Below are 22250 nucleotides of genomic sequence, written 5' to 3' on the forward strand. Positions count from 1 at the left end.
GGGACATCTGGGTTATTTCCAGCTTCTGGCTATTATTTATAAGTCTGATATGAACATAGTGGAGCATGTGTCCTTCTTACCGGTTGAAACATCTTCTGCATATATGCCCAGAAGAGGTATTGCAGGATCCTCTGGTAATACTATGTCCAATTTTCTGAGGAACTGCCAGACAGATTTCCAGAGTGGTTGTACAAGCCTGCAATCCCACCAACAATGGAGGAGTGTTCCTCTTTCTCCTCATCTTCGCCAGCATCTGCTGTCACCTGAATTTTTGATCTTAGCCATTCTGACTGGTATGAGGTAGAATCTCAGGGTTCTTTTGATTTGCATTTCCCTGATGATTAAGGATCATGAACATTTTTTCAGGTGCTTCTCAGCCATTTGTTATTCCTCAGTTGAGAATTCTTTGTTTAGCTCTGAGCCCCACTTTTTTAATGGGGTTGTTTGATTTTCTGGAGTCCACCTTCTTGAGTTCTTTATATATATTAGATATTAGTCCCCTATCTGATTTAGTATTGGTAAAGTTCCTTTTCCAATTCGTTGGTGGCCTTTTTGTCTTATTGACAGTATCTTTTGCCTTACAGAAGCTTTGCAATTTTATGAGGTCCCATTTGACGATTCTTGATCTTACAGCACAAGCGATTGCTGTTCTATTCAGGAATTTTTTCCCCTGTGCCCATATCTTCCACACTTTTCCCCACTTCCCCCTCTATAAGTTTCACTGTCTCTGGTTTTATCTGGAGTTCCTTGAACCACTTAGATTTGAACTTAGTACAAGGATATAGGAATGGATCAATTCCCATTCTTCTATATGATAACATCCAGTTGTGTGAGCACCGTTTGTTGAAAATGCTGTCTATTTCCACTGGATGTTTTTTAACTCCTTTGTCAAAGATCAAGTGACCATAGGTGTGTTGGTTCATTTCTGGGTCTTCAACTCTATTCTGCTGATCTACTTGTCTGTCACTATACCAGTAACATGTAGTTTTTTATCACAATAGCTTTAGGTCAGTCATGGTGAATCCACCAGAGGTTCTTTTATCATCGAGAAGAGTTTTTGCTATCCTAGGTTTTTTGTTATTCCAGGTGAATTTGAAAATTGCCCTTTCTAATTTGTTGATGAATTGAGTTGGAATTTTGAAGGGGATTGCATTGAATCTGTAGACTGTTTTTGGCAAGTAATCCATTTTTACTATATTGATCCTGCCAATCCATGAGTATGGGAAATCTTTCCATCTTCTCAGATCTTCTTTAATTTCTTTCTTCAGCGACTTGAAGTTCTTATCATACAGATCTTTCACTTGCTTAGTTACAGTCACACCAAGGTATTTTATATTATTTGTGACTATTGTGAAGGGTGTTGTTTCCCTAATATCTTTCTCAGCCTGTTTATCCTATGTGTAAAGAAAGGCCATTGACTTGTTTCAGTTAATTTTATATCCAGCTACTGCACTGAAGCAGTTTATCCAGTTTAGGAGTTTTCTGGTGGAATTTTTAGGGTCACTAATATATACTATCGTATCATCTTCAAATAGTGATATTTTCACTCTTCCTTTCCAATTTATATCCCCTTGATCTCCTTTTGTTGTCGAATTGCTCTGGCTAGGCCTTCAAGTGCTATGTTGAATAGGTAGGGAGAAAATGGGCAGCCTTGTCTAGTTCCCGATTTTAGTGGGATTGCTTCCATCTTCTCACTCTTTACTTTGATGTTGGCTACTGGTTTGCTCTAGATTGCCTCGAATTCCTTATCTTCCCAAGACTTTTATCATGAATGGGTGTTGGATTTTGTCAAATGCTTTCTCTGCATCTAACAGGATGATCATGTGGTTTTTGTCTTTGAGTTTATTTATATAGTGGATTACGTTGATGGGTTACCATATATTAAACCATCCCTGCATCCCTGGAAAGAAACCTACTTAGTCAGGTTCAATGATTGTTTTGATGTGTTCTTGGATTCGGTTAGCGATAACTTTTTTGAGGATTTTTGCATTGATTTTCATCAGGGAAATTGGTCTGAAATTCTCTATCTGTTGGGTCTTTCTGTGGTTTAGATATCAGAGTAATTGCGGCTTCATAGAATGAATCGGGTAGAGTACCTTCTGCTTCTATTTTGTGGAATAGTTTGTGAAGTACTGGAATTAGATCTTCTTTGAAGGTCTGATAGAACTCTGCACTAAACCCATCTGGTCCTGGGCTTTTTCTTTTTCTTTTTCTTTTTTTTTTTTTTTTTTTTTTTTTGGTTGGGAGCCTATTAATGACTGCTTCTATTTCTTTAGGGGATATAAGACTGTTTAGATCATTAATCTGATCCTGATTTAACTTTGGTACCTGGTACCTGTCTGGGAATTTGTCCATTTCATTCAGGTTCTTCAGTTTTGTTGAGTATAGCTTTTTAGAAGGATCTGATGGTGTATTTGATTTCTTTAGGGATCTCTTGTTATGTCTTCTTTTTATTTCTGATTTTGTTAATTAGGATACTGTCCCTGTGCCCTCTAGTGAGTCTGGCTAAGGCTTTATCTCTCTTCTTGATATTTTCAAAGAACCAGCTCCTCCTTTGGTTGATTCTTTGAATAGTTCTTCTTGTTTCCACTTGGTTGATTTCACCCCTGAGTTTGATTATTTCCTGCTGTCTACTCCTCTTGGGTGAATTTGCTTCCTTTTGTTCTAGAGCTTTTAGGTGTGTTGTCAAGCTGCTAGTGTGTGCTCTCTTTAGTTTCTTTTTGGAGGCAGTCAGAGCTATGCGTTTTCCTCTTAGGACTGCTTTCATTGTCTCTCATAAGTTTGGGTATGTTGTGGCTTCATTTTCATTAAACTCTAAAAAGTCTTTCATTTCTTTCTTTATTTCTTCCTTGACCAAGGTATCATTGAGGAGAGTTTTGTTCAGTTTCCACGTGAATGTTGGCTTTTTATTATCTATGTTGTTATTGAAGATCAGCCTTAGTTCATGGTGATTTGATAGGATGCATGGGACAATTTCAATATTTTGTTATCTGTTGAGGCCTGTTTTGTGAGCAATTATATGGTCAATTTTAGAGAAGGTACCGTGAGGTGCTGAGAAGAAGGTATATCCTTTTGTTTTAGGATAAAATGTTCTGTAGATGTCTGTTATCCATTTGTTTCATAACTTCTGTTAGTTTCACTGTGTTGCTGTTTAGTTTCTGTTTCCTGATCTGTCCACTGATGAAAGTGAGGTGTCGAAGTCTCCCACTATTATTGTGAGAGGTGCAATGCATGCTTTGAGCTTTACTAAAGTTTCTTTAATGAATATGGCTGCCCTTGCATTTTGAGCATAGATATTCAGAATTGAGAGTTCCTCTTGGAAGATTTTTACCTTTGATTAGTATGAAGTGCCCCTGTTTGTCTCTTTTGATAATTTTGGGTTGGAAGTTGATTTCATTAGATATTAAAATGGCTACTCCAGCTTGTTTCTTTAGACCATTTGCTTGGAAAATTGATTTCCAGCCTTTCACTCTGAGGTAGTGTCTGGCTTTTTCCCTGAGAAGGGTTTTCTGTAAGCAGCAAAATGTTGGGTCCTGTTTGTGTAGCCAGTCTGTTAGTCTATGTCTTTTTATTGGGGAATTGAGTCCATTGATATTAAGAGAATTAAGAAATTTAATTGTTGCTTCCTGTTACTTTTGTTTTTAGAGTTGGCATTCTGTTCTTGTGGCTGTCTCCTTTTAGGTTGGTTGAAGGATTATTTTCTTGCTTTTTCTAAGGTGTAGTTTCTGTCCTCGTATTGTTTTTTTTTTTTTTTTTGTTTGTTTGTTTTGTTTTTTTCTGTTAGGGCTTGATTCGTGGAAAGGTATTGTGTGAATTTGGTTTTGTCATGGAATACTTTGGTTTCTCCATCTATGGTAATTAAGAGTTTTCCTGGGTATAGTAATTTGGGCTGGCATTTGTGTTCTCTTAGTGTCTGTATAACATCTGTCCAGGATCTTCTGGCTTTCATAGTCTCTGGTGAAATTTCTAGTGTAATTCTAATAGGCCTGCCTTTATATGTTATTTGACCTTTTTTCCATTACTGCTTTTAATATTCTACCTTTATTTAGTGCATTTGTTGTTCTGATTATTATGTGTTGGGTGGAATTTCTTTTCTTGTCCAGTCTATTTGGAGTTCTGCAGGCTTCCTGTATGTTCATGTGCATCTCTTTCTTTAGGTTTGAGAAGTTTTCTTCTACAATTTTGATGAAGATATTTGCTGGCCCTTTAAGTTGAAAATCTTTATTCTTATCTACTCCTATTATCCATAGGTTTGGTCTTCTTATTTTGTCCTGTATTTCCTGGGTGTTTTGACTTAGGATCTATTTGCATTTTGTATTTTCTTTCATTGCTGTGCCCCTGTTCTCTATGGAATCTTCTGCACCTGAGATTCTCTCTTGCATCTCTTATATTGTATTGATGATGCTCGAATTTATGGTTCCAGATTTCCTTCCTAGGTTTTCTCTCTGCAGCGTTGCCTCACTTTGGATTTTCTTTATTGTGTCTACTTCCCTTTTTAGGTCTTGTATAGTTTTTTCAATTCCATCACCTGTTTGGATGTGTTTTCCTGTTTTTCTTTAAGGACTTCTACCTGTTTGGTTGTGTTTTCTTCTTTTTCTTTAAGGACTTGTAACACTTTAGCAGTGTTCTCCTGTATTTCTTTAAGTGAGTTATTAAAGTCCTTCCTGATGCCTTCTACCATCATCATGAGATATGCTTTTAAATCCAGGTCTAGCTTTTCGGGTGTGATGGGGGTATCCAGGACTGGCTGAGGTGGGTGTGCTGTGTTCTGATGATGGTGAGTGGTCTTCGTTTCTGTTAGTAACATTCTTACATTTGCCTTTAGTCATCTGTTAACCTCTGGAGTTAGTTGTTATATTTGTCTCTGGTTAGAGCTTGTTCCTCCCGTGATCCTGTTAGCCTCTATCAGCAGACCTGAGAGACATGCTCTCTCCTGAGTTTCAGGGGTCAGAGCACTCTCTGGAGGCAAGCTCTCCTTTTGCAGGGAAGGTGCACAGATATCTGGCATTCGTACCTGCCTACTGGCAGAAGATGAAAGCCCAAAACAGGGCCTTTCCCAGAAGCTGTGTAGCTTCTGTAGTTGACACTCTCACCTATACAGTCTAGTCTCTGAGTGATCCAGACCAGAGATGGCTCTCCCAGGTGCTCCAGCAAAGCCCTCCTGGTCAGGGCATACACTTCTCCTCTGGCAGGAAGGTGTCCAGATGTCTGGAGCCCTAAACAGGGTGTGCCCCAGAAGCTGTGTGGCTTCTGCCTGTCCCAGAAGCTGTTAGCTTCTGTATTCCACACTCTCATCTGCACAGACTAGTCTCTGAGGGATCCTGGCATCAAGATGGTTCTCCCGGGTGCTCCGGTAAAGTCCCTGCTTATTTTATTTATTTAGTTACTTTCGTTTTTGAGTAAAGATATTTTAAGCCACCTTCATGTAGCTGGGACCTCTAACAAAAGTTACAACATCGCAAATGGTACCCTGTTTTTCATCAGAATCTGCTTCTTCTAAGCATTGACGTGAACACTGAAGGAAGAATGGTAAAGGTTTGAACTGGAACTCAGTTCTGTTCATCTCAGCTGCAGACAGAAAAAGACTTTGAAAACCACAAATTGAAATGTGCATTCTAGGAAGGCATAGGGACAGATATTTGTAGCGCCAGAATTCTTGAGGCTGAATTAGGATCATTAGGAGTTCAAGGTTATGGACAGATAAGTGGTCATTTGAGGCCAGCCATTTGAGTTACAGGACCTATTGACTAAAACCAACCCAACAAATAAACAAAATAAACAAAAACAAAAACAAAAAATAATAACTGACCCACCAAACAAACAAGCAAACTCCTAGAAACAAAACAAAAACACAACATCAAAGCAAACAGCCAAATGTAAGACCTAACAGCAAAGCACAGCATTAATAAACTCCACAAATAAGGCTTCTGATCTGAATTACCTGAAAGTTGTTTAAAAACTCAAGAGGGGTCGCCATCTTGGTTCCGGGACTCAGCAGAACTTAGGAAATTAGTCTGAACAGGTTAGAGGGTGCGCCAGAGAACCGGACAGCTTCTGGGACGGGCAGAAGCACAGAGCCGCTGAGGCAGCACTCTTGGCGGGCCGCAGACAGCCGGCCACCATCCGGACCAGAGGACAGGTGTCCGCCTGGCTCGGGAGATGGCCTCAGCCTCAGCAGCAGCAGTTGCCATCTTGGTTCCAGGACTCCCTGGAACTTAGGATCTTAGTCTGCACAGGTGAGAGTCTGCACCACAGAAGCTGACAGCTCCTGGGAACTGCCAAAGCAACACAGCTTCTGAGAGAGGCCCTGTTTTGGGCCTTCTTCTTCGACCAGGAGGAGGTCCAAAAACAAGATATCTGCGCACCTTCCCTGTAAGAGAGCTTGCCAGCAGAGAGTGCTCTGAGCACTGAAACTCAGAGGAGAGAATCTGTCTCCCAGGTCTGCTGAGAGAAGGTAACAGAATCACCAGAAGAACAATCTCTAAACAGAGTCAACTATAACTACTAACTCCAGAGATTACCAGATGGCGAAAGGTAAACGTAGGAATCCTACTAACAGGAACCAAGACCACTCACCATCATCAGAACCCAGCACTCCCACTTCGCCCAGTCCAGGGCACCCCAACACACCCGAAAACCTAGACCTAGATTTAAAAGCATATCTCATGATGATGGTAGAGGACATCAAGAAGGACTTTAATAAATCACTTAAAGAAATACAGGAGAACACTGCTAAAGAGTTACAAGTCCTTAAAGAAAAACAGGAAAACACAATCAAACAGGTAGAAGTCCTTACAGAAAAAGAGGAAAAAACATACAAACAGGTGATGGAAATGAACAAAACCATACTAGACCTAAAAAGGGAAGTAGAAACAATAAAGAAAACTCAAAGTGAGGCAACAGTGGAGATAGAAACCCTAGGAAAGAAATCTGGAACCATAGATTTGAGCATCAGCAACAGAATACAAGAGATGGAAGAGAGAATCTCAGGTGCAGAAGATTCCATAGAGGACATAGGCACAACAATCAAAGAAAATGGAAAATGCAAAAAGATCCTAACTCAAAATATCCAGGAAATCCAGGACACAATGAGAAGACCAAACCTACGGATAATAGGAGTGGATGAGAATGAAGATTTTCAACTCAAAGGACCAGCAAATATCTTCAACAAAATTATTGAGAAAACTTCCCAAATCTAAAGAAAGAGATGCCCATGAACATACAAGAAGCCTACAGGACTCCAAATAGACTGGACCAGAAAAGAAATTCCTCCCGACACATAATAATCAAAACATCAAATGCACTAAATAAAGATAGAATACTAAAAGCAGTAAGGGAAAAAGGTCAAGTAACATATAAAGGCAAGCCTATCAGAATTACACCAGATTTTTCACCAGAGACTATGAAAGCCACAAGAGCCTGGACAGATGTTATACAGACACTAAGAGAACACAAATGCCAGCCCAGGCTACTATACCCAGCCAAACTCTCAATTACCATAGATGGAGAAACCAAAGTATTCCATGACAAAACTAAATTCACCCATTATCTCTCCACGAATCCAGCCCTTCAAAGGATAATAACAGAAAAAAACCAATACAAGGACGGGAACCACGCCCTAGAAAAAACAAGAAGATAATCCCTCAACAAACCTAAAAGAAGACAGCCACAAGAACAGAATGCCAACTTTAACAACAAAAATAACAGGAAGCAACAATTACTTTTCCTTAATATCTCTTAACATCAATGGTCTCAACTCCCCAATAAAAAGACATAGACTAACAAACTGGCTACACAAACAAGACCCAACATTTTGCTGTTTACAGGAGACACATCTCAGAGAAAAAGATAGACACTACCTCAGAATAAAAGGCTGGAAAACAATTTTCCAAGCAAATGGTATGAAGAAACAAGCTGGAGTAGCCATCCTAATATCTGATAAGATTGACTTCCAACCCAAAGTCATCAAAAAAGACAAGGAGGGGCACTTTGTTCTCATCAAAGGTAAAATCCTCCAAGAGGAACTCTCAATTCTGAATATCTATGCGCCAAATACAAGGGCAGCCACATTCATTAAAGAAACTTTAGTGAAGCTCAAAGCACACATTGCACCTCACACAATAATAGTGGGAGACTTCAACACACCACTTTCACCAATGGACAGATCATGGAAACAGAAACTAAACAGGGACACACTGAAACTAACAGAAGTGATGAAACAAATGGATCTGGCAGATATCTACAGAACATTTTATCCTAAAACAAAAGGATATACCTTCTTCTCAGCACCTCATCGTACCTTCTCCAAAATTGACCACATAATAGGTCACAAAACAGGCCTCAACAGATTCAAAAATATTGAAATTGTCCCATGTATCCTATCAGATCACCATGCACTAAGGCTGATCTTCAATAACAAAAAAAATAACAGAAAGCCAACACTCACGTGGAAACTGAACAACACTCTTCTCAATGATACCTTGGTCAAGGAAGGAATAAAGAAAGAAATTAAAGACTTTTTAGAGTTTAATGAAAATGAAGCCACAACGTACCCAAACCTTTGGGACACAATGAAAGCATTTCTAAGAGGGAAACTCATAGCTCTGAGTGCCTCCATGAAGAAACGGGAGAGAGCACATACTAGCAGCTTGACAACACATCTAAAAGCTCTAGAAAAAAAGGAAGCAAATTCACCCAAGAGGAGTAGACGGCAGGAAATAATCAAACTCAGGGGTGAAATCAACCAAGTGGAAACAAGAAGAACTATTCAAAGAATAAACCAAACGAGGAGTTGGTTCTTTGAGAAAATCAACAAGATAGATAAACCCTTAGCTAGACTCACTAGAGGGCACAGAGACAAAATCCTAATTAACAAAATCAGAACTGAAAAGGGAGACATAACAACAGATCCTGAAGAAATCCAAAACACCATCAGATCCTTCTACAAAAGGCTATACTCAACAAAACTGGAAAACCTGGACGAAATGGACAAATTTCTGGACAGATACCAGGTACCAAAGTTGAATCAGGATCAAGTTGACCTTCTAAACAGTCCCATATCCCCTAAAGAAATAGAAGCAGTTATAAATAGTCTCCCAGCCAAAAAAAGCCCAGGACCAGACAGGTTTAGTGCAGAGTTCTATCAGACCTTCAAAGAAGATCTAATTCCAGTTCTGCACAAACTTTTTCACAAGGTAGAAGTAGAAAGTACTCTACCCAACTCATTTTATGAAGCCACTATTACTCTGATACCTAAACCACAGAAAGATCCAACAAAGATAGAGAACTTCAGACCAATTTCTCTTATGAATATCGATGCAAAAATCCTCAATAAAATTCTCGCTAACCGAATCCAAGAACACATTAAAGCAATCATCCATCCTGACCAAGTAGGTTTTATTCCAGGAATGCAGGGATGGTTTAATATACGAAAATCCATCAATGTAATCCACTATATAAACAAACTCAAAGACAAAAACCACATGATCATCTCGTTGGATGCAGAAAAAGCATTTGACAAGATCCAACACCCATTCATGATAAAAGTTCTGGAAAGATCAGGAATTCAAGGCCCATACCTAAACATGATAAAAGCAATCTACAGCAAACCAGTAGCCAACATCAAAGTAAATGGAGAGAAGCTGGAAGCAATCCCACTAAAATCAGGGACTAGACAAGGCTGCCCACTTTCTCCCTACCTTTTCAACATAGTACTTGAAGTATTAGCCAGAGCAATTCGACAACAAAAGGACATCAAGGGGATACAAATTGGAAAGGAGGAAGTCAAAATATCACTTTTTGCAGATGATATGATAGTATATATAAGTGACCCTAAAAATTCCACCAGAGAACTCCTAAACCTGATAAACAGCTTCGGTGAAGTAGCTGGATATAAAATTAACTCAAACAAGTCAATGGCCTTTCTCTACACAAAGAATAAACAGGCTGAGAAAGAAATTAGGGAAACAACACCCTTCTCAATAGTCACAAATAATATAAAATATCTCGGCGTGACTCTAACTAAGGAAGTGAAAGATCTGTATGATAAAAACTTCAAGTCTCTGAAGAAAGAAATTAAAGAAGATCTCAGAAGATGGAAAGATCTCCCATGCTCATGGATTGGCAGGATCAATATTGTAAAAATGGCTATCTTGCCAAAAGCAATCTACAGATTCAATGCAATCCCCATCAAAATTTCAACTCAATTCTTCAACGAATTAGAAGGAGCAATCTGCAAATTCATCTGGAATAACAAAAAACCTAGGATAGCAAAAACTCTTCTCAAGGATAAAAGAACCTCTGGTGGAATCACCATGCCTGACCTAAAGCTTTACTACAGAGCAATTGTGGTAAAAACTGCATGGTACTGGTATAGAGACAGACAAGTAGACCAATGGAATAGAATTGAAGACCCAGAAATGAACCCACACACCTATGGTCACTTGATCTTCGACAAGGGAGCTAAAACCATCCAGTGGAAGAAAGACAGCATTTTCAACAAATGGTGCTGGCACAACTGGTTGTTATCATGTAGAAGAATGCGAATCGATCCATACTTATCTCCTTGTACTAAGGTCAAATCTAAATGGATCAAAGAACTTCACATAAAACCAGAGACACTGAAACTTATAGAGGAGAAAGTGGGGAAAAGCCTTGAAGATATGGGCACAGGGGAAAAATTCCTGAACAGAACAGCAATGGCTTGTGCTGTAAGATCGAGAATCGACAAATGGGACCTAATGAAACTCCAAAGTTTCTGCAAGGCAAAAGACACCGTCAATAAGACAAAGAGACCACCAACAGATTGGGAAAGGATCTTTACCTATCCTAAATCAGATAGGGGACTAATATCCAACATATATAAAGAACTCAAGAAGGTGGACTTCAGAAAATCAAACAACCCCATTAAAAAATGGGGCTCAGAACTGAACAAAGAATTCTCACCTGAGGAATACCGAATGGCAGAGAAGCACCTGAAAAAATGTTCAACATCCTTAATCATCAGGGAAATGCAAATCAAAACAACCCTGAGATTCCACCTCACACCAGTCAGAATGTCTAAGATCAAAAATTCAGGTGACAGCAGATGCTGGCGAGGATGTGGAGAAAGAGGAACACTCCTCCATTGTTGGTGGGATTGCAGGCTTGTACAACCACTCTGGAAATCAGTCTGGCGGTTCCTCAGAAAACTGGACATAGTACTACCGGAGGATCCAGCAATACCTCTCCTGGGCATATATCCAGAAGATGCCCCAACTGGTAAGAAGGACACATGCTCCACTATGTTCATAGCAGCCTTATTTATAATAGCCAGAAGCTGGAAAGAACCCAGATGCCCCTCAACAGAGGAATGGATACAGAAAATGTGGTACATCTACACAATGGAGTACTACTCAGCTATTAAAAAGAATGAATTTATGAAATTCCTAGCCAAATGGATGGACCTGGAGGGCATCATCCTGAGTGAGGTAACACATTCACAAAGGAACTCACACAATATGTACTCACTGATAAATGGATATTAGCCCAAAACCTAGGATACCCAAGATATAAGATACAATTTCCTAAACACATGAAACTCAAGAAAAATGAAGACTGAAGTGTGGACACTATGCCCCTCCTTAGAAGTGGGAACAAAACACCCTTGGAAGGAGTTACAGAGACAAAGTTTGGAGCTGAGATGAAAGGATGGACCATGTAGAGACTGCCTTATCCAGGGATCCACCCCATAATCAGCATCCAAACGCTGACACCATTGCGTACACTAGCAAGATTTTATCGAAAGGACCCAGATGTAGCTGTCTCTTGTGAGACTATGCCGGGGCCTAGCAAACACAGAAGTGGATGCCCACAGTCAGCTAATGGATAGATCACAGGGCTCCCAATGGAGGAGCTAGAGAAAGTACCCAAGGAGCTAAAGGGATCTGCAACCCTATAGTTGGATCAACATTATGAACTAACCAGTACCCCGGAGCTCTTGACTCTAGCTGCATATGTATCAAAAGATGGCCTAGTCGGCCATCACTGGAAAGAGAGGCCCATTGGACACATAAACTTTATATGCCCCAGAACAGGGGAACGCCAGGGCCAAAAAGGGGGAGTGGGCGGGTAGGGGAGTGGGGGTGGGTGGGTATGGGGGACTTTTGGTATAGCATTGGAAATGTAAATGAGCTAAATACCTAATAAAAAATGGAAAGAAAAAAAAATCAAAACTCAAGAGACAGGCCACCATGATGTTGAAAGAGGCACAAGTTCTTGTCATTCAAGTTTGATCATGTAAATTCCATCGATGTTACTCAAGGTGGAAGGAGAGCACTGACTACTGAAAATTTGTTCTCTGATGTCCACAGATATTCTATGGTATGAACAACCCCCACACACACAGACACACACCAACACACACACACACACACACCAACACACACACACACACACACACACATACACACACACACACACACACACACACAGAGAGAGAGAGAGAGAGAGAGAGAGAGAGAGAGAGGCAGAGACATAGACATACAGAGAGAGACAGAGAGACAAAGAGACCTACAGTAACAACTACTACTACTGATAAATAAAAATCCAGCCATGTACTTATTTGCATAGCAGCCCTACCCAGAAGCAAAACAGCGTTCTATCTAGAAGGGACATCTTGATTTCTCCTACATGGTGTCTTGTTTGAGTCCTGTAAAGACGCATTAATAACGTGCAGAAAGCCATTTTTCTGGGTCAAGCCCTTCATTACAATATAGATTCAAGCAGGAAAGCGAGGCTTAGATTGCTTACTGTTTTTTTTTCTTTCTTTTTTTTTTTTTGTAGTTCTTTTCTGCTGTGACCCAGATTGCTACACAAGCAAATCAATCCTTTTAATTGGCCCACTCCCCAGGGGGCAAACAGCCCACCCCAGTAAGTCCTCATGGGGGTTCTCAAGTGGGGTGCATTCTGCAGAACAATTTCTGGCTTTTATTTTACCAACTTTTTTTTAAAGGCAGCATTGTAATTTGGCATTAAATATTTAAGAATGATATTAAGGTAAGATTGATTCATTTAACAGGCATAATGGAGTGGGAAAGCCACATGGTGCGACTAAAGGGCTTCACAGTTGGAAATCTATGCTAGCAGGCATCAATCGGCACCTGGTAATGGCCATGAATATGCTCACCCTCTTGCTACTTAAATAAATTGATGTGCAATTCATCTGTTGCTTAGAGCCGCTGGAAATGCGCTGTAGTAACACTGTTCTTTGGCAAGCATCCCAATGAAGTGCAGGAGCCATTCATCAGAGTGCTGAGTGTCATTCACATCATTGCCAAGCTTCCACGTTTACCCAAATGGCAATTTGTTCTCAGAGGGGCTCTAGTGGGTGATGACAACAGGAAGTAGTCAAGAGAGGGAACTCCGGCAGCTGCAGCCCAAACTCTGACTTCTCCACTGACATAGATGATACTGAGTTGCCCCCAGATTGTTCCATTATCTCTGCAATGAGAAGAATACCATGCCCACTTGACTTCCTTGGGAGGCAGAAGCCAAGATGAAAGGGAAGCATGTTTCATCTTAAGCGTGCTGTTCCAACTATGAGTTATCTCTAAGAGCATGATTCTTTCAGGGCTGTCTAAATGACACCCATTCATTTCTCTTAGTATTTATACTGTTGCCTCTTCTCCCTGTTTTTGTCTTGATCAGACTATGTTAGACTGAGGAGGAGGATAAAAGTGTCCACCTTTTAAAAGGCTCACACCTTGTGAGTTACAGAGGTTTGTATTTCTTGGTAGTGAAATGCTCAGACAAATCTTGTTTTATTAGCTACTTCCTGGTGACATATAAATCAATAAGAGAGCACTTTAAGGCACATGAAATAGGTATGATTGTGAAGAGCAGTCAGCTAATTTGATACTTCTAATAGAATGCTGCTGGTTTCCATCACTTTAAAGCACACTGTCCTTTCTTCAGTCTTTCTCTGTCAGATGTGTTTGGTGGGATGGTTGTAGAATATTGATATCTGATTTATGCCTTTTAGTTTTAGAGGAGTATATCTCAACAAATTAAGTGCATGTTTTGAATCAAAATGGCAGTTCAGTCAGACAATACATGCACTTAAGGAAAATAGGTTTTGTCATATTTTTATGTGTCTCTGTGTGTCTCTGTATGGGTATGTGCATGTATGAGAGTTGGTGCCTTTCAGTTCAGAGTGTCTGATCTTTTGGGACTGGAGGTCCTGGAGGATTTTAGCTGCCTGACATGGGTGTTAGCTGCTGACTTGGGTCCTTTGCAAGAGTTGCATGCTCTTAGCTACTGAGCCATCTCTCCAGGTCTAAAATGCTTACATTTTACATCGCTTATATTGTCTCTCAGAGAAGACTTTGAGACAAGCAGTAAGAAAGTTTACAAGTTTTATTTGTGGTCTACAAGTCTCTGCTGATTCAATTAAAGAAAAGTTCATAGTAACTCACTTAAAATGCCTTGCATGAGGATATGTTCTGGCAACCATGTTGACTTAACTTATTTACTATTCTGACGCTTTCATCATTTGCTTTCCTAATTATCTTTCCCCACATTATTAAATATAATAATTAAGGATGGCTGACTATGGTGGTTGAACATTACTCAATCATTAGCGTTTAATCTACTCCAGTATCCTCTCTGATTAAACATGATGGCTGACTTAATCAAATGAAGTTATTACATTTAAGGGCAAGCAGACCAGCAGTGTCTTAGCTACCCAGGTAGCCTCTATGCCTTGTCAGCTTTTATGTAGCAAGGTGATATAACACCTCGCAAGCAGTTGCCATTCTGTGGTCGATAATTCACTTGTCCATGAGCTGCTGATTTTCAACTTTCCTGACTGACTCTCCCAGAAAGTAGGTTTTTACAAGAATCAAATTGGTAATAAGGTCTGTTTGTAAAGAAACCAGCATGTAAAAAGAAGTTGTTGGTTATATGGGCTTTCCCCTAGCCAGATTTGCTTAGAACAGAATTTCTGGCATATTCATGTGTTATAAAATGATATATCCATCTGTGCACTCTTCATAAGACACTAAGGCAGAAATAGCACCAGTATGTTGCTGTGGGTTGCATGTTGGTGGCCCTTTGCCTCAAATGCATATGTTGAAGGCACCACTCCCAGGGATGCTATTGGAGCTATGCAGAAATTAATTAATGACCCCTCTAAATGATGCAAGCAGAATATAGTTGTCTAACCATGAAGAAATGTTATTAGTAGACATTGATTTCCCAGACCCTTGATTTTAGATTTTCAGCTTCCAGATTTGTTCAAGCCCGGCTTCTCAAACTGTGGAAATTTCCTGAAAGGGAAGATTGGAAAAATTTTGGACCTAGGAAAAGGCATCTGTAGTGTAAAGACCAAAATTAATTGAAAATCAGTTGTGCAGAGAATCTGTGGTGTTTCTGACAAGGCCTGCCTCTGTGCCTGTTCAGGGAAGCCTTGGTTCTGAGGTACACAAGGTGAGCATTTAACCTGCACATGCTGTCATCCTGCAAGATGTACGAATGTGGCACCTGACACCCTGGCTTGGAGTCTGACAATTGTATGTTATGAACTGCAGCATTTTCAGTTGCACGTGCAAACATTTCAGCTCTTCCCGACACACAATACTTTAACTGCAGAAGTCACAGAGTTTATAATATTTTTTTTAGTGCCACTCTTCAGTATGTATCACAGTTTATTTTGAATTGTGCCACTTAGAATGCTTGATTTTGCAAACTGCTGTTTGAATTGGTGATGAGTTTTATAAAATGTGTTTAAGTGAATTTTTGGGTTGGGATTAGGATAGACTTTCCAACAATTTCTCATATTGCCCTAAACATCTTTATGTTATGAATTTATGTGAAGTGGAGGTCTCAAGGCTTCGGTTATATAAAATCAGCATGTTCATCAACTCTGAAAGATGCGGAAGCTGCTTCACATCATATGTATACGATATTCAGGTGAATTAATGTTTGAATTACTTCTAGTAAAAATATGCATGAACAGCGGTTTTATTAGTATAGAATTTGGTTTTATCTTTAGCACATGGTAAAATTATATGCTTATGAAAGAATAGTGTTTTAACACACAACTCAATATGATTTATTATTAGTCAGGGTTTGATCTAGTTACCAATTTATTTGCCTATATATATCTAGGGCTGAGTAACTGTGCTTTTGGTTAAAACTGATCAGTGTTTGAAAGGCACTTAAGAGAGCCTTAAACCACTTCATTTATGACATTTTTCTGGTAGCCCAAACTGAAATATAGACATTTTTATGGTTTTTAGAATAATAAAATTGATGAAAAAAAGTTAAGATAGATAAATTCTGACTAGATGAATATTGAGTAGACAGAAAGTAGCATTGTAATATCAACTATTCTTGTTACAGGGCCTTCGAGGGACCTCTGTCCTGGTTGGGGCAGAAACATTTCAGAGTCTGCATGCCTCTTTTCTAGATACATTTTAAAATTATCCTTTTCTTTGGAAAAGCTTCTCACAGAGTTGCTTTGTATTTCTCAGGAACAGGAACGCAGAGTTCCAGAGCTCCTGAGCCTGAGTTTGAGGTGGAGTCGTGAGAGGAGACAGGGATGGCAACTTGGAGTGGGAGGAAGGTACCTCCAGTGCACATCATTGAGAATGCAGGCTGACCTTTTATTGCTCATGACAGCCACAGAAGTGAATACAATTACTGGATAACAGTTCATCAGAATGGAACTGTATCTCAGTTGGTAAAGAGTTTGCCTAGGTACATAAGAGTCTCGGTTCAATCCCTACCATTGTATAAACTGACGGTAGTGGAGCTTATATGTAATCTTAGGACTAGGGAGGTCAAGGCAGGAGGGTCAGAAGTTTAAGGTCATCCCCTTGGTTACATAGTGAATTTGAAGTTACCCTGGTATCCATGAGATTCTGTCTCAAAAAACAAACACACAGGACAAACATAGTTCTTCCCTCAAGAGAAAGTTGAAAAGTGGCTAAACTTGTCAAATTGTTTTCTTATTAGATGAAAGATGAGGCTTTTCTCATCTCTTCTGAGTAACTGATATTAGTGAAATGATTTCATATTGGTATAGCACTATAAAAGATTCATAACTGGAGCAATGTGTTAGTTCTAGCACCTGAGATTGAGTGTTTAAAAAAAATCATTTCTTTTGCAATGTTTTGATGAAGTCATTTAATCGATGGAGTAAATAACTTTTGATGAAAAGCAGTTATCTTGAAATAGCACCTAAAAAAGAAGTTGGTCTATAATACATTTATCGAAGTTTACTGAGGCAGATGTCAGCAGTTTAGGTAACTTCCCAATGTGATGAATATTCATAAGAAAATACTATAAAACTTACAAATGAGCTCTATTATCTCCATTACTTGTATCCTATAAATAGATTGAGAGCCAGCTAACTTGCTGTTTCTTTACTAATAATGTATGTAGATATGGATAATGTGATATCAGAGATAATGTCTTAATTATCTCAAAACTTAAGAGTTTTCTACAAGCCTTAGTTTTTTTATTCATGACTTGAAGATAATATCTGACACTTGGCATATTGGAATACTGCACCAATTTAATAATATGCGTGTTAGTATATATTCCACTAATTGCTCATCAAGTGTCTTCTCTCCTTATCCTCAGACTTTGTTGTTAGTTCCGTTAAAGTCCACTTGAGCACCTAGATTTTGGTTTCAGTTTCTTTTTGCATGGAACATGGCTTCTTCATATCATGGTTCTTGAGGTATAAAAAAGAATTTTCTGAGCCGTGGCTATCCTTTCCTGATTCTGCAGGTTGTGATTTTCCTAGATTCAGGAGCTTCCTGGTAGTCTACACATATGACACATTATAACATGGGCCATGAAATGCAGAATTTCTCTTCTCCCTGGTGAGTTATAGAAACAAAACTTGTATCTTCCAGAGAAAACCACATGATTTAGAAAGTTCACTCTCTGCTGGCTTCCTTCCTCTGAAACTAGGTCATAAAACCCTTATTTCTCAGTACTCTGGGCCTCTGCTGGAAGGCCAGGATCAGTATGTAGAGAGACCAAGTTGAAGATATGCAAGGAGTTGCTGCTAGTTCCTCCTGAGTTTATTACCCTTGGGTAGAACTTTTTCCCAACCACATTTTCTGTAAGATTGCCCACATCTGGGAGATGGAGCACAATAATTAATTTTCCCCTAGTTCTTAGGGGTTTCTTCCATAGTTTCATGTTGCAGCACACATTGTAAAGTAAATTTGCTGTGCTTCCCTCCTGCTGAGCTGTCTTTTCCTGTGTCTGTATTGGCCACCACATTTTTTCCTGTACTGACCTTCACAGAGCACTGAGACCTATGGTTTCCATTGAGTGTTTGGCTCAGTGCACTTGTCTGCCTAATTTTGTGAAATAAAGCAGGATATGTGGGTAAAGGATTTCTAAATGTCATATTGTAATTATATTGCATTCCACATTTCTTTATGCAGAAAACCCCTCTATTTTCTGTCCATTTTACTTTGTATGTGGCTTTTTATCTGCCCTCCTTCTTCACTTCCTTCTTGAAGGTGCACATGGAGCTTGAGTTGGACAGCAATGTTCTAAGTGATAGCTCATAGTGTCAGAGAGGCTAGTAACAAAACCTGTGTCACATGGAAGGGGTAGTACCAGAGCTGGCTAACAGGAGATGCAGGTCTTGAGATGTCTTAGCTAATGAAGCTGATGAGAACAGAGAGAGTGGTCTGAAGATATCATGGCAAAGAACCCCCCAGGGAAGCTGAGTGGAGTGTGACTGACCTTATACTGGTTATGTGGCTATTCCCATGAGTGTAACGGAGTAAGCTAAGGGCTGCTGGAGGCATACTTTAAGCAGACAAAAGCCAGATGACTTAATATTATGCACACTGTGATTCAAACCCACACTCAAGGATCCTTCACTTGGATGAAGAGAGAGGCTTTGAATGGAGAGAGACAAATTTCTTCTTCTCAGCCACACATTACATCGTAGACTAGAGACAGAGCAGCCCAGATTTAGACAAGGCCGGTAGAGATCATAAGCAGATGCTTAAAGAGCAAGGGCTCATGCTTTTACCTCCTACACTTGTCTTTCTGTGTAGTTTTTCTCAAAGAGGAAAGCAGTCTGTCTTAAAGAAAGGAATAGTACTTCTACCTCTGAACAGTGATCCAGATGTTTGTGGTGGCTTCAGATAGTTCAGTGTATCTGACTACCAGAGCAAACCTTCTGGTAATTTTAGCTTAAAACTTGATGATGTTTTAGTTAAGTTTTCAGTGTATGACTATACACCTCTATTTTTTTTATAGGCTTCATTTGTTTTGACAGTTTTATCCAAATACGTTGTGCATTTCATTTAATCTCATTCCTACCCTACCCATCTCTTTCCTTCCCTGCCTCATCCTCTCTATTTTTAAAAAATGAGGAAATAGTGTGACTTGAACATTAACTAATTGAAATTCATAACTTGTATTTTGGGGAGGCCTCTAAGGCATTCCTTACCAATAGCTAGTAGTGAGTTACCTCACCGGTACTGTTTTTTTTTTTTAACATTTTTCATTAGGTATTTTCTTCATTTACATTTAAATGCTGTCCTAAAAGTCCTCCATACCCCCCCCCCCCCAACTCCTCTACCCACTGACTCCCAGTTCTTGGCCCTGGTGTTCCCCTGTACTGAGGCATAGAAAGTTTGCAAGACAAAAAGGCCTCTCTTTGAAATGATGTCCGACTTGGCCATCTTTTGATACATATGCTGCTAGAGTCAAGAGCTCCAGGGTACTGGTTAGTTCATATTGTTGTTCCACCTATTGACTTGCAGAACACTTTAGCTCCTTGGGTACTTTCTCTAGCTCCTCCATTCGGGGTCCTGTGTTCCATCCAATAGCTGACTGTGAGCTTCGACTTCTGTGTTTGCCAGGCACTGGCATCGCCTCACAAGAGACAGCTATACCAAAGTCATTTCAGCAAAATCTTGCTGGCATATGCAATGGAGTCTGTGTTTGGAGGCTGATTATGTGATGGATCTCTGGGTGCGGAAGTCTCCAGATGGTCCATCCTTTCATCTAAGCTCCAAACTTTGTCTCTGTAACTCTTTCCATGGGTGTTTTGTTCCCAATTCTAAGAAGGGGCAGAGTGTCCACACTTTGGTCTTCATTCTTCTTGAGTTTCATGTGTTTTGTAAATTGTAACTTGGGCATTCTAAGTTTCTGGGCTAATATCCACTTATCAGTGAGTACATATCATGTGAGTTCTTTTGTGATTGGGTTACCTCACTCAGCATGATGTCCTCCAGATCCATCCATTTGCCTAGGAATTTTATAAATTCATTTCTTTTAATAGCAGAGTAGTACTCCATTGTGTAAATGTACCACATTTTCTGTACCCATTCCTCTGTTGAGGGACATCTGGGTTCTTTCCAGCTTCTGGCTATTATTTATAAGTCTGATATGAACATAGTGGAGCATGTGTTCTTATTACCAGTTGAAATATCTTCTGCATATATGCCCAGAAGAGGTACTGCGGGATCCTCTGGTAATACTATGTCCAATTGTCTGAAGAATTGCCAGACTGATTTCCAGAGTGGTTGTACAAGCTTGCAATCCCACCAACAATGGAGGAGTGTTCCTCTTTCTCCACATCCTCACCAGCATCTCCTGTTACCTGAATTTTTGATCTTAGCCATTCTGACTGGTGTGAGGTGGAATCTCAGGGTTCTTTTGATTTGCATTTCCCTGATGATTAAGGATACTGAGATTTTTTTTCAGGTGCTTCTCAGCCATTTGTTATTCCTCAGTTGAGAATTCTTTGTTTAGCTCTGAGCCCCATTTTTTTAATGGGGTTATTTGATTTTCTGGAGTCCACCTTCTTGAGTTCTTTATATATATATATTGGATATTAGTCCCCTATCTGATTTAGGATTGGTAAAGATCCTTTCCCAATCTGTTGGTGGCCTTTTTGTTTTATTGACAGTGTCTTTTGCCTTACAGAAGCTTTGCAATTTTATGAGGTCCCATTTGTCAATTCTCGATCTTACAGCACAAGCCATTGCTGTTCTATTCAGGAATTTTTCCCCCTGTGCTCGTATCTTTGAGGATTTTCCCCAGTTTTTCCTCTGTAAGTTTCAGTGTTTCTGGTTTTATGTGGAGTTCTTTGATTCACTTAGATTTGACCTTAGTACAAGGAGATAGGAATGGATCTATCCCAATTCTTCTACATGTTAACAGCCAGTTGTGCCAGCACCATTTGTTGAAAATTCTGTCTTTTTTCCACTGGATGGTTTTAGCTCCATTGCCAAAGATGAAGTGACATAGGTGTGTGGGTTCATTTCTGGATCTTCAATTCTATTGCATTGATCAACTTGTCTGTCACTATACCAGTAACATTGATATTGATATTGATCCTGCCAATCCTTGAGCATGGGGGATCTTTTCATCTTCTCAGATCTTCTTTGATTTCTTTAGTCAGAGACTTGAAGTACTTATCATACAGATCTTTCACTTCCTTAGTTAGAGTCACACCAAGGTATTTTATATTATGTGTGACTATTGTGAAGGGTGTTGTTTCCCTAATTTCTTTTGCAGCCTGTTTATCCTTTGTGTAGATAAAGGCCATTGTCTTGTTTGAGTTAATTTTATATCTAGCTACTTCACTGAAGCTGTTTATCAGGATTAGTAGTTCTCTGGTGGAATTTTTAGGATCACTTATATATACTATCATATCATCTGCAAAAAGTGATATTTTGATTTCTTCCTTTCCAATTTGTATCCCCTTGATCTCCTTTTGTTTTCAAATTTCTCTGGGTAGGACTTCAAGTACTATATTGACTACGTAGGGAGAAAGTGGGCAGCCTTGTCTAGTCCCTGATTTTAGTGGGATTGCTTCCATCTTCTCACCATTTACTTTGATGTTGGCTACTGGTTTGCTGTAGTTTGCTTTTATCATGTTTAGGTATGGGCCTCAATTTCCTGATCTTTCCAAGACTTTTATCATGAATGGGTGTTGGAATTTGTCAAATGCTTTCTCCACATCTAACGGGCTGACCATGTGGTTTTTGTCTTTGAGTTTGTTTATATAGTGGATTATGTTGATGGATTTCCATATATTAAACCATCCCTGCATCCGTGGAATAAAACCTACTTGGTCAGGATGGATGATTGTTTTGATGTGTTCTTGGATTCTGTTAGCAGGAATATTTTTGAATATTTTTGCATCAATATTCATAAGGGAAATTGGTCTGAAGTTCTCTATCTTTGTTGGGTCTTTCTGTGGTTTAGGTATCAGA

Source organism: Mus musculus, chromosome 9, assembly GCF_000001635.26.
Source record: "Mus musculus strain C57BL/6J chromosome 9, GRCm38.p6 C57BL/6J".
Taxonomy (NCBI): domain Eukaryota; kingdom Metazoa; phylum Chordata; class Mammalia; order Rodentia; family Muridae; genus Mus; species Mus musculus.